Here is a 14,516-nt window from a genome sequence, read left to right as displayed (position 1 = left end):
GAGAGAGGATTCTGACTGTGTGTGTCTGTGTGTGAGTGAGAGGATAATGACTGTGTGTGAGAGGATACTGACAGCACGTGTGTGTGTGTGTGTGTTTGTGAGCGACGGTCAGAGAGTGAGAGGACACCCACTGTGTGTGTGTGTGTGTGTGTGTGTGTGTGTGTCTGAGTGTGAGTGAGAGAGGATACTTACAACATCCTCTCACACTGTGTGTGTGTGTGTGTATAAAGAGGCAGTAAGTCAGTAACTCACTGTAGTTTCTCCAGTTTACAGTGTGGATCCTCCAGTAGAGCAGAGAGCTGCTTCACTCCTGAGTCTCCTGGTTTATTGTGGTTCAGATTCAGCTCTCTCAGGTGTGATGAGGGGTTTGACCTCAGAGCTGAAGCCAGAGCAGCACAGCCTTCATCTGTAATACTGCAGTTATACAGCCTGTAGAGAGAAGGAGAAATTCCTCACACTTACAGGTCAGTATACATACACATGTTGTGATAGTGATGCAGTGATGGTGTGTGTGTATATAGAGAGAATGAGTGAGTGAGTGTGTGAGTGAGTAAATGTGAATCTAATTAATACAGTGATGGAATGTGTGTGTCAGAAAGAGGAAGAGGGTAATAGCAATTATATCTGTGTGTATGTATTTGTGTGTGTGGGGATATTGACTCCATGTTTGTGTGTGCATGTGTGTGTGTGTGGATACTGAATGTGTACACGTGAGAGGATACTGACTGTGTGTTTGTGTGTGTGAGAGAGAGAGGGAGAGAGAGAGCTTAATGACAGTATGTATTTGTGCGTGTGTGTTTGAGGATACTGACTGATGATATTGAGTGTGCGCATATGTGTGCGAGGATATTGGGTTTGACTGTATGTGTATGTATGTGTGCTTGTGTGTGTGTGTGTGTGTGTGTGTGTATATAAAGAGACAGTAAATCAGTAACTCACTGTAGTTTCTCCAGTTTACAGTGTGGATCCTCCAGTAGAGCAGAGAGCTGCTTCACTCCTGAGTCACCTGGTTTATTGAAGTTCAGATTCAGCTCTCTCAGGTGTGATGAGGGGTTTGACCTCAGAGCTGAAGCCAGAGCAGCACAGCCTTCATCTGTAATACTGCAGTTATCCAGCCTGCAGAGAGAAGGAGAAAAACCCCTCTCATTTACAGATCAGTACACGCACACACACCCTATGCTAATGAGCATGTGCGCTTACACAAATGCAAACACATAATCACAATCACACTGCCTCACCCCCACACAACCACACACACACAAAAGTTACAATGTGTGGTGTTGGGGGGGGGGGGGTGACACACTGTGTGTGAGGTGTGTTAATTCAGAGCACTGTTAACAAGAAAATAAACAAATTAAAACTGCTTCTTTGTTAGCTCCACTGCTCACTAAGTTTGGAAACAGTCCCACAGGTCAACAGGCAAACAATACATTGACAGTGCAAACTGAATTACTATAAACTGATCAAAGACACTAACAGTATAAACAGCCACTGATTCAGACACTAAAGTATTGGAGGACAGACAGAAGTGTCATGGTACGGTGTTTGACATATGTAGTGTGTTTGTGTGTGTTGAGTTGTGCTTATGATTAAAATGTATGTTATGTTTAACGTGCCTCGTCCCCGCATCCTCCTTAACCTGTTAAACATCACAGAAGGGTGAATACAATTTTATAATCATGGAGTTCCATATTCCTGTGGAGGAAACTGAACAAAACTGTTAGTTTGTGTAACAGAGAAAGAAGCAGTGTGATGATATTGTGCAGAGATTAAGTGCAGGCAGTTCACACTGAGCAGTGGGGAGTGATATCCACACAAACCCCAGAAGAGGAGAAAGCCCTGGATATACTGGCTCATCAGTGTCTCTTAGGATAAGAGGAGGAACTGATGTGTGTGGAGAAGAATGTCCATCTCCATCCCCTCAGCCTGTCTCTCCACAGTACCCTTCACCTGCTCTAGTCCTGCTGCATCTGCTGGGTGTCTCAGGCAGGACCCAGCTGAAGATCACCACTTGAGCCTGAGAGAGCAGCATTTGTGGGTGCAGCCAGGAGCTTATATTAATAGAAGACGAGAAGCTACTCTTTAACAAAGTTGCTCTTTTAGAGACACACTATGCAAGGCCTTCAATATCAGTTTCAATAATCTTGAACAAGGGAAATGTAAAATATTACCATGTATTCACTGAATAAACATGGATCAAAGATAAATAAATAAAGATTTATTTATTTAGTAAAGACTTGCTTAGTAAACTATACTTATTTTCAGACACATCAGTGACTAGTCAGAGAGAAGACCTGTCATTTCTTTTTTTAAACAGTTTTAAGGGATTGCTTATATTTGCCAGGTGTCACGGTTGGCCGGGCATCCAGAAGGAGGGACACGCCCACTCCTGCTAGGGAGCGCACTACATCCCTGCCTTGTTCCCAGTCCCCTGCCTACTAATCACCTTCACCTGTCCCGTGTTCTCTCTCTCTATTTAAACTCACAGGTCCTGAGAGAAAGCGCTGCATATTAGTGGAACGCCGGACTACTCACTTCCACCCTGTACATCGCTACACAGAGTGTTAGGACTGAGTATCGTTGATTATTTGTTGTGGTTTTTCACGTATTGACAATGCAGAATAAAGAGCACTTTGGCTCAACCTTGCCTTTCGCTTCCTCTGTGCCGCCACCGTCACAACAGGTATTTATGTTTTCAGGTTTGTCCATCAGCTGGTTTGAATATGTGGACTATTATGGGTCATATACAGAAGACTGAACCCATTATTCTGAGTTGTAGTCCAAACTCTGGTCTATGTAGTTTTGTTCTCATCTCCCCCCACTGCTGTGCTCATCTTTGTTCTCACTGTCAGCGGGAGGGCAGGAGCAGAGTCCAGCGCTGGTTTGTATAAAATGGGAAAAAGTCTCATTTAAATACGAGGAACAACAACCAGTCCACAGTCCAAAAAGCAAACAGTGTTAACAGGCAAAGGTCAGCACTAGGAAGACCAAACAGCAGACTTTGGTAAAAAGGGCAGACACACAGAAACAGAAACATGTTCAGGAAAAGTGGGAAAAAAAACAAGACTACTTTGCATACACCAGCTCAGAAATACAACTCAGATGAGTAATTTTCTAAAGTTAGTTACACATTCTCACCTACACTGGGCTACACAACAGAATTTACTCTAATATCTTTGTAATTATAATTAATTCAGGTAAATTTATTATGTTTTACACATGTTACATCTTGGCCTGCATCTGTTTCCATAACTGGCTGTGAAAATGTGAAAGAGAATGTTAATGTGGGTAAAAGAGAGGTGTGTGTGTGTGTGTGTGTGTGTGTGTGTGTGTGTGTGTGTGTGTGTGTGTGTGTGTGTGTGTGTGTGTGTGTGTGTGTGTGTGTGTAAATTCTTTAGGATTAATGAGTGGTTCAGCTAACACCTTAAATAGTAATTAGGGTACATGATACATTAGTTACAAAGGGGTTTAGGAAACACTTACAAATTAACAAAAGTACCTTATGATGGAGATCATGATGTACTAACACCAGTGCAGTAATGTGTTTATGAATGAAAATACTCACACAGCTTTTCTGGATGCTGTGACCACTGGAAGCAGTCTCAGTAGACATTCCTCTGATGGGTCATATTTACTCAGGTCAAACTCATCCAGCTCCTCTTCTGAGTTCAGCAACACAAACACCAGAGCTGACCACTGAGCTGGAGAGAGACTGGCTCCATGGAGACAATGGTCACCTCCTCTGCTCAGGTATGTCTGGACTTCCAGTACTAGAGAATGATCCTTTAGTTCATTCAGACAGTGGAACAGATTGATGGATTTCTCTGGAGAGGGATTCTCCCTGATCTTCTCCTTGATGTAGTTGACTGTTTCCTCTTTGCTGTGAGAGCTTCTTTTCCTCTGTGTCAGTAGGCCTTGTAAGAGAGTCTGATTGGACTCCAGTGACAGACCCAGAAGGAAGCGGAGGAAAAGGTCCAGATGTTCGTTTTCACTCTGTAAGGCCTTGTCCACTGCATTCATAAGGAAGTCAGACATGGTTGATCTTTTAAAGAGACCTTTCTTTTGCTGTTTCAACACATTTTTTCTTTTTGGAGATGAAGGAGAGATATGCATATAAAGCAGCCAGAAACTCCTGAATGCTCAGATGCACAAAGCTGAACACCTTCCCCAGGTGAAGCCCAGACTCCTCTCTGAAGATTTGGGTACACACTCCTGAGTACAGTGACACTACTTTGACATCAATGCCACACTCTCTTAGGTCTTCCTCATAGAAGATCAGGTTGCCCTTTTCCAGCTGTTGGAAAGCCAGTTTTCCCAGTGCCAGAATTGTCTTTTTAGTCTGTTGAGGATCAGTGTCAGTGTTTCCATGGTACTTTCTATCCTTGTGTTTGATCTGAAAGATCAGAAAGTGTGTGAACATTTGAGTCAGAGTCTTGGAGATCTCTCCACTCTCTGCTTCACCCAACATTCTCTCTAGAACAGTGGCTGCAATCCAACAGAAGACTGGAATGTGACACATGATGTAGAGGCTTCTTGATGACTTCATGTGTGTGATGATTTTGTTGGCCAGGCTCTGATCACTGATTCTCTTCCTGAAGTACTCCTCTTTCTGAGGGTCACTGAACCCTCGTACCTCTGTTACCTGATCAACACACTCAGGAGGGATCTGATTGGCTGCTGCAGGTCGAGAGGTTATCCAGAAGAGAGCAGAGGGAAGCAGATTCCCCTTGATGAGGTTTGTCAGCAGCACATACACCGAGGTCGACTCTGTTACATTCCACAAGTTCTCATTGTTCTGGAAATCTAGAGGAAGTCGACACTCATCCAGACCATCAAAGATGAAAATGACTTTGTAAGCATCACAGTGTATTAATTGTAATTGTTTTGTTTCTGGGAAAAAGTGATGAAGCAGATCCATCAGACTGAACATTTTCTCCTTCATCAAATTCAGCTCCCTAAAAGGAAGTGGAAATATGAAGAGGACGTCCTGATTTGCTCTTCCTTCAGCCCAGTCCAGAATGAACTTCTGAACAGAGACCGTTTTCCCAATTCCAGCAACTCCTTTAGTCAGCACTCTTCTGATGGGTTTGTGTTTAAAGAGGTCATTGCATTTGATGGGTGTCTCCTGTGTTGCTGGTCTCCTGGATGCTGTCTCAATCTGTCTCACCTCGTGTTCATTATTGACCTCCCCACTCCCTCCCTCTGTGATGTAGAGCTCTGTGTAGATCTCATTCAGAAGAGTTGAGCTTCCTTGTTGGGAAATTCCTTCATTAATTCTTTTAAATGTATCCATTAGTTTGTGTTTGAGATTTCGTTGATATTCAGAGAATAGCTCTAATAAACAGAAGAACATGATCACAAATATTTTATTTTCTTGTTATCTTTGATATTGAAGTTTATCAAAACCATTTATCAAAACCATGAAACACTTTGCACAAACACAGAGGACAAAATTTAGTTATAGTGATACTGTCATCATAAAGCCATGATCCAGAGCTCTTACTGGTCTGTAGTGTGTTAGCGAGGTCTGTCTGGTTCATGTTCCCCAGCACATGCAGTGTGATCTTCAGCGCCCCCTCTCTGGCACTGCTCTGATCCTCCTCATCCTCCATCTCTCTCTCAGAGCATGCTGGGTAATCTGGACTCAGCAGCTTCTTAAACTTCTTCAGCTCCTTCTTCACCAGAGAGACGACTTTGTGCTCCAGCTCCTGGTTAGGAATAAACAGCAACAGACAATCAAAAAAACACCACCATGTTACAGAGAGAGATCACTACATGATTTTGTTTCATGATGGAGAACATTCTGGCAGTGTTTGGGTAGTTACTTAAAAAAAGTAATGCATTACTCATCACTTATCTAAAATTGTAATGGGATTACTGTACTCATCACTTAATGGAAAAAGTAATCTTATTACTTCTGTTACATCCTAAAACCCAAATATACTAGAAATCACCCCCACACTTACATACCTTGAATATGGACTCCAATTGTTTTCTGTAGGTGAGTTCTGCTTTTTCTCTTTGTACACTGTGGACAAACACAACAGACCTTTATGGAGGAATATGTAGCACATTCATACCTGCACAACACATGATTATACAGACAAGTAGATATTATACAAGATTATATATTATCAACACTTGTGTTTCTGCATTTCATAATAGATCTGTGATGCTGCCTGGTGTGCGGCAGCAGAAAGGATCAGGATGCAGGTGTGAGTGTAGAAACTCAAAAAGGCATTTAATAGAAAGTGAAAGTAAAGCAAATGTGCTAAACACACTCAGCCACAAGAAAACAAAGGTCAACAAACAAGAACAGGAAGACAGGAAACAGGAGAAGTATATACATGGAGGAATCTGGGAAGAGAACAATGCAGAGACTAAGGACAAGTGGCTGAAATGGCAGGTGGAGTTAGGTCAGAAAGTGGCAGGAATGGTGGGTGGAATTAGGCTGGAAAGTGGCAGGAATGGTGGGAGGAGTTAGGCTGGGGAGTGGCAGGAATGGTGGGAGGAGTTAGGCTGGGGAGTGGCAGGAATGGTGGGAGGAGTTAGGCTGGGGATTGGCAGGAATGGTGGGTGGAGTTAGGCTGGAGAGTGGCAGGAATGGTAGGTGGAATTAGGCTGGGGAGTGGCAGGAATGGTGGGTGGAGTTAGGCTGGGATGTGGCAGGAATGGTGGGAGGAGTTAGGCTGGAAAGTGGCCGGAATGGTGGGAGGAGTTAGGCTGGGGCTTTGGCAGGAATGGTGGGTGGAGTTAGGCTGGGGAGTGGCAGGAATGGTGGGAGGAGCAGGGAGAAGGACAACACACAGATGCAACAATAAACAAAGGACGACACGGGAAAGCAAAACAGACAAAAGGGCTCCTTTACAAGATGATTTGTTAGAAAATAATTACATTTTATTTATAGAGCACATTTACCACAACAGCAATGATCAAAGTGCTGTGGAAAGTTAGGAAAAATATCTTAACAAAAACCTGTGAAATGTAAAACAAAAGGAAATGTGCCATCAAACATAAACATGGACAGAGAAATGAAAATGTCAGAGTAAAAAGAAGTGTTTGAAATCTGCACAAGAGGGAGCAGAGCTGATATTCAGAGAAGGACTGTTCCACAGCCTCAGTGCTGCAACTGAACAGACACAGTCACACTTCAGCTTCAGTCGAGACTGTGGAACAGACACAGTCACACTTCAGCTTCAGTCGAGACTGTGGAACAGATACAGTCACACTTCAGCTTCAGTCGAGACTGTAGAACAGACACAGTCACACTTCAGCTTCAGTCGAGAATGTAGAACAGACACAGTCACACTTCAGCTTCAGTCAAGACTGTGGAACAGACACAGTCACACTTCAGCTTCAGCCGAGATTTTAGAACAGCCAACAGCTGATCTGAACAACTCTGAGTGCCAGTGAGTAGATGACTTGTTCCTAAGCATGAACAAAGAATTTGATTTTGGGAAATTTCTCTGAACTTGTAAAAATTATTCCTAATAACAGAATTGATTTGCTGATCAAATCTGAGCTCTGGATCAAAGATAACACCAAGATTTTTGTATTTCTAGGAATAATACAAGCAGATTAATCAACTGTTACACAAGTGTTAACCCCTCACTATCTATGTTTACATGTACACCCATGATCTTATATTAGTCTACAACTGTCTTACTTAGATATGATCATGTTAATATTACAGTCTGATTGTTATAGTGTGACATAGTGTCTTAGTTGACCTAAGCTTAGGCTGATTAAAACATGTGTTCTAGAATAATATTAGCCAGACTATGTGCACATGTAAACACACACTGATCCACGGACTAAACATTTGTGCTACATGTCTGGCAAAGCCTGATAAACATATTATACATATATTGTACATACATTGTTTTATATATATATATATATATATATATATATATATATATATATATATATATATATATATATATATATATATATATAGAGAGAGAGAGAGAGAGAGAGAGAGAGAGAGAGAGAGAGAGATATTTCCTTATGTACCCCTGTTTTTTTCCCTCAGTTTGGACAGAGCACTCTCAAACCATTTCACTGCGAGTTATCTATGTACATGACAAATAAACCAAACTTGAAACTTAAACTGTAATTTAGAGAGTTTGTTTTTGTCTTGTCATTAAAAGAGGAGCTCAGCAATGTTCAGTAACAGCATTACTACTGTAACTAAATCCAGCTCATCTACCTACAGCTTGATCCTGCCCCAACTCCTCTTCTTAAGTGTTCTTCTGCTATTTCTCCCATGTCTTCTCATTAATGCTTCCCTTCGGATTCTGTCCCTACAGCTCTCAAAACCTCAGCTTTAACTGCCATTCTTTATAAAACAGGACTAAATGCTGCACTACTTGATAATTACTGACCCATTTCCAATCTCCCCTGTCTAATCAGGGTTCCAGCCTCTCAACTGCAATCTTTCTTAAATACTCAGGATCTATTTGAACCTTTCCAATCTGACTTCCATACTATGCACAACACTGAGAGAGCCCTGTTACATGGTTTCAATGATCCCCTTCTCTCTACTGACTCTGGTGCCCTGTGTGTTCTCCTCCTTCTAGATCTTCTAGATAGAAGTGCTGTGTTTGACACAATTAAACCATAACATACTTATCAGCTGCCTCTCAGACATTGGGATTACTAATACAGTTCTTGAATGGTTTATCTCCTATATCTCTAATAGATCACATTTTGTCACACTTGGTAAACACAAATCACACACTGTTATCGTTACCCAAGATGTTCTCTAGGGATCGGTGCCTGGTCCTCTCCTATTTAATCGATATGTTGCCCCTTGGTCAGATTATCCGCAGGCATGGTCTCCGTTTCCACTGTTATGCTGATGACACTCAGATTTATAGTAACACCAAAGGTAACACTACCTTACCACTTCCTGCTTTACTCTCTTGTATCAAAGATCTCAAACAGTGGATGAACATAAACTTCCTAGAGTTAAATCCTTACAAAATAAAATTTTAGTTATTGGTTCTAAATCCATAATCGCTAAATTAACTGATTTTAAACTCAGTCTAGATGGGTCTTGGTCAAATCATCAACTGCATTTTGGAACTTTGGTGTACTCCTTACTCTTTCAACCCCACATCATGTCAATGGTTAAAAATGCCTTTTTTTTTACAGTCACAATATCAGTAGACTTAGGCCCATGCTCTCCAGACAAGGTGCTGAAACTCTGGTTCATGCTTTCATCACATCCCATCTTGATTACTGCAACTCTCTCTTCATTTACATCCCAGAATTCTCTTAGATGTTAAAAAATGTCAGCCCACAACACCCCGATTCTACATCAGTTACACTGGCTCCCTGTCCCTCAACACATTCAGTATAAACTCGTCCTGCTTACATTCAAAGCTCTGCATGGTCTTGCACCTCCCTACTTAGCTGAACTCCTACATCCATACTGCTCCACCCATACACTTAGGTCTTCTGATGCAGGTCTTCTCTCTATCCATAAGTTAAGATTGGTCTCTGTAGGGGCAGATATTTTAGTGTCATGGCCTCAAAACTAAAACTATGGATGAACTGATGGAGCTCATGAAGGGCTTCATAATGAGCTGAGTGAGTTTGATCAGGTGGGATTGGGAGTGAGGAACACTGTCCTAAACCAGGAGATCATCAACTCTCATCAGAACACTCTCCCTCTCTGAAGTGTAAGTGGAGGACTCCATCTTACCTGAGCTCAGGAGAACAGTCACATTCCCTACATCATCCTAACCTGAGCTCAGTAGAACAGTCACATTCCCTACATCATCCTTACCTGAGCTCAGTAGAACAGTCACATTCCCTACATCATGCTTACCTCAGCTCAGTAGAACAATCACATTCCCTACATCATCCTTACCTGAGCTCAGTAGAACAGTCACATTCCCTACATCATCCTTACCTGAGCTCAGTAGAACAATCACATTCCCTACATCATCCTTACCTGAGCTCAGTAGGACACACTCCCTCTCTGAACTGACGTTTAGGGTCCATCGACTTGTCACTCTTCATGGACACACAGCTGGGTTCCGGGGAGTCTGATCTCTTACCCTGCATCAGACTAACATACACAATTAAAAACATATTGTTGTAATGCCAAAATACTAATGTGTGTATAAATGGTGCAAATATAAATTAATATGTATTTATCTCTATCGATGGTCTATCAAGACCATCACCTCTCATCAGAACACGTTCCCTCTCTGAAGTGTAAGTAGAGGACTCCATCTTACCTGAGCTCTGGAGAACAGTCACATTCCCTACATCATCTTTACCTGAGCTCAGAAGGATACACTCCCTCTCTGAAGTGTAAGCGGAGGACTCACTCTTACCTGAGCTCAGTAGAACAGTCACATTCCCTACGTCATCCTTACCTGAGTTCAGTAGGATACACTCCCTCTCTGAACTGTAATGGAATGTCCATTGACTGGTCACTCTTCATGGATACACTGCTGGGTTCCGGGGAGTCTGATCTCTTACCCTGAATCAGACTAACATACACAATTAAAAATATATTATTTTAAGGCCAAAATACTAATGTGTGTATAAATGGTGCAAATATAAATTAATATGTATTTATGTCTATCGTTGCGATTTTTATTGAATGTTTTTTAAAGAATTCATACAAAGATGTTGAAAACACTAAATTCATTATTATGTTTCTTGTTATTTACTAAGTGATCTTCAAGTTGACCAGAGTTATACCAGAGAGCAACTTTACATTACATTAAGCTGGTCTTAAACTTTCTGAAGTTTATACTTATCTTTCATCTTTGTATTATGCATTGTGTCTCTGTCTCAGTAGAGACAACTGTTTCTGGCAGTATCTGATTTAAGATTGTTACCTGCTGGTACTATTCAAGGGTTTTGTGAATGGATATCAAAGCACTTTTAAGAGGTCTGTGTGGCTAAGAACATCTACTAAATGCAATAAATATAGATTTATTCAGATATCCCAAGTAAATAAGTGCACAAACCTATGCACTGCAAGTATGTTTATTTATGTTCTCTCACCTGTCTCTTTTCTGTGTGTGCTGTTCCCCAGAGACACGTATTTTGGAGGTCATGTCTCCTCCTACAGATTATAGCTGTACACCTGCAAACACGCACATGCAGATTAATAATCAGAACACATATCCAATTACAATATTTACATTTACTGCATATGGCAGACACCCTTGTCCAGAGAGACTTACAGAAGTGATTTGTTGTGTCGCTACAAAAAACATAAATAAAGCACCTTTGTAAGTCGCTCAGGATAAGAGTGTCTGCTAAATTTTATAAATGCAAATGTAAACATCCTCATGTGATCACAGAGAGGTTAGTGTCAAGATCACTACCAGGCTAAAGCCCTGGCTAAACTGCAAAAGAGGGCAGTAAAGATGTGTTTTTATAATAAGTGCATACTCCAAATCACTGTCACACAAATAAACAGCGCAGAACTTCATAAATTATTAGCTAGATTTACATGCGCACCGTTGGTACAATACTAGTCTGACACTGTTAGTTGAACTAACACACGATCGTATAAAATCACTGTCTTAGCCAGTTCAAAACACGTAGCCGAGTTGGACGTGTAAACACGTTCTGTCAGATCTACTGGTTCACAGTCCGAACTGCAGCCAAGATCTCCGTTTAACGAGTCACGACCAAGACATTCACGCGCTTTAATCAATCACGATCAAGACATTCACGCGCTTTAACGAAGCACGACCAAGACATTCACGCTTTAGCTCGGAATGTGCCTATAAGCGAAACATTACAGTATTTTCTCGCTTAATGTTCTCAGAAGAGAAACAGTCATTCATGTTTTTGAAGAGCTTTGGTGTAGACAGGCACCTTTACTAACTTTATAAGTACAAAATATAGTTTATTAAAATGAGCAAATAATGCATAAAGTTTAAACTGTAATCTTACAGCACTAAAACAAACTCAAAAACGTGGGTGTAGTGAACAGTATCACTGCAAAGTGGAAAAGAAGACAGGCAGGAAAAATGTGTTCTATAAGTGCATAGTGGGTCACAGACTAACTCAATCACTGTCATACAAAGAAACAGTGTCGAAATATCACTTAATAATATTACTAATAAATATTATAAATATTACTTCTTTAGTTACACTGACATGCACACTATTGGTACAATACTAACCTCACACTGTCAGTCTAATTACGACATGATCGTGTAAACAGCACGGTCTTAGCCTGATAAAACAACTAGTCTACATCTAGTTGGACACCTAAACACTTACTGTTAGATCTACTGGCTCACAGTCCGAGACATTTGTGACACTTCCTGCAGTACGATGCCTGTTCTATTTGCGCAGTTTGTTTCTGCGGAGAGGACAAAATAGAAATATATGAAGTATATAGTGCGTTTATTAGTACTTTTTATACAGTTCATGTAAACATGTTGATTCGGAACAATTTCTTAGATGAGCCTAGAACGACTTTAGTTTGGTTATTCTGAATCAGACGACCTCAGTTCTATTGCTGTATTTCGCGTAAACGAAGACACCTACTGTAACAGAATAGCGGCTAAAAGCTTTACGTTTTCAGACATTAACCTTGTTAAAATTCAATTCTGTTAATATTAAATTTAAGAACTTGTTCTTTGAGTAATATAAGTTCATATAATTCTTGATTGACAGCTCAGATTCAGATACTCAACGGCTTTGTTTTCTAAAGATATTTGTATTCCGCTTCTTAAAATGGAGCACAAAAATTTCACTTTCGCGTTAAACCGGACTGAACCGGTTTTGTCAAGGATAATTGTTTTTTAGGGGCCGGACTGCTGTGACCAGTCACAACACTTTATCCAACCTTCTGCGGGAGAGAGAAATCAGAGCTACAGTATAGAACTGTATTTAAATAACACAGAATAGCGTAGAACAGTGACAGTAAATTACCAGTGGATTTTGACTGTGGGAGAATTTTATTTGTCATGGAGCTTATACAGCACAGCTGTTCTGAGCAGACGTTTACTTAGGTTTTCACACACACACTCACACACACACACACACACACACACACACACACACACACACACACACACACACACTCACACACACACACACACACACACACACACACACACACACACACACACACACACACACACACAGAGAGAGAGAGACAGGTTATTAGTTTGTGTGTAATACCTATTCTGTGCTCACAAACTCTATATAAAATGACTATTTTTTGTCATTAAGTTTCGTTTCTAGCATACACTCGCCTGAGATGACAGTTCAAACCATTTTGAGTGTTTGAATTAACCATTTTAAAATGGTATCTTGGGTCTCTCCTCTGCTGATCGCCATGTCCAGAGCATATGCCCAGTGATGTAGTGGTATAAGACAGTATGTGAACGTTTAGTTTGTGCCAAGACATGTATCTGAGAAGAAGACGACCCAAAGACGTTAATCAGGCAGATCTATTTACTAGTAGGTAACATCTAAGGTCAAGGTTATGATGGAGCTGTAGACATAAGTGAATGTTTTAAGGGACTTCAGACAAAAATTCTGAATAAAAGGTCAAAACACGACAAGGGACATAATCTGCATTAATTGGAAAAAGCGCAAAATCAAACATCTGTTTTGTTTTTTGTTTTTTTCACACAGTATTGACGTGTAACTCGCAGCATTCACGGATCTCCTTTGCTCGCATGCAAAATCTACATGTGCGCACTCATATTTGCTCTGCTCTCGCTTACATTTACTTTGCTCTGCTACAAAACTGCTTGCACGTGTTTAGATATATCCTGCTCTTACACAAACTTGCTCTTCTGCACACACAAACACATACTGTACGCTCGCGAATGTTTTTGTGTTCTTGCGCACAAGAACACAATTCTTTAATTTCATTATTATTAACTGTGAATGAAAAGGAAAGTCATTCATGATCATGATACAAATGTTATTATAAAACAGTTAGAACTTTAAAATAATTGCGGCACATTCATATACATAATATTATGTGCCATTTCACAAAACAAAAATATGAATGTATTTAACACATATTGTTCTTATACTGTATAATATGTATGACTGTGGAATTTGCTCAAATAGATAAAGAAATAATATGATTTGAACTTACAGTAATATGCTCTGCTATATAAAGGAAAATTACCAATCTGCTACCATTTAGTGTTAGTAACCAACTTTGGTAGAGTACAAATTCAGTCATTAGCCACATTATTTACCACTAATATCTGTAGCTCTGAAATTGACCACCTTGTGGTTTCCGTTACGTCTCCTTCCTGATCAGGTTTATCAGAGGCATGACAATGGTTTTACTGCTTGATAAAAGTCAGACACTTAAAGTCAAATTGCCACTGCTGGCGTTACTGCGTCAGTGAACTGTTCCACTAAGACGCATTAATGTAATTATGACATCACAACCTAAGGAAAGTGTAAGTTATTTAAAAGCGTTCCAACACACTAAATACCTACATGCTTTTCTGAAGGAGGACAAGGTGATTTTCAAGGTATAGTCCGAC

At 40.6% G+C, this 14,516-nt stretch overlaps 1 pseudogene; it reads right to left on the bottom strand.

The window, feature by feature from the left end:
• LOC145643365 (NACHT, LRR and PYD domains-containing protein 3-like) overlaps positions 1-12,316 on the bottom strand; it is a 19,647-nt pseudogene extending 7,331 nt beyond the window's left edge.
• Positions 12,317-14,516: the final 2,200 nt, after the last annotated feature.

This window comes from Electrophorus electricus, unplaced genomic scaffold (assembly GCF_041902795.1).
Source record: "Electrophorus electricus isolate QZ-2024a unplaced genomic scaffold, ASM4190279v1 Scaffold58, whole genome shotgun sequence".
Classification (NCBI taxonomy): domain Eukaryota; kingdom Metazoa; phylum Chordata; class Actinopteri; order Gymnotiformes; family Gymnotidae; genus Electrophorus; species Electrophorus electricus.
Note: the sequence above shows the minus strand (reverse complement) of the source record. Positions and strands in the feature narration are given on the sequence as shown.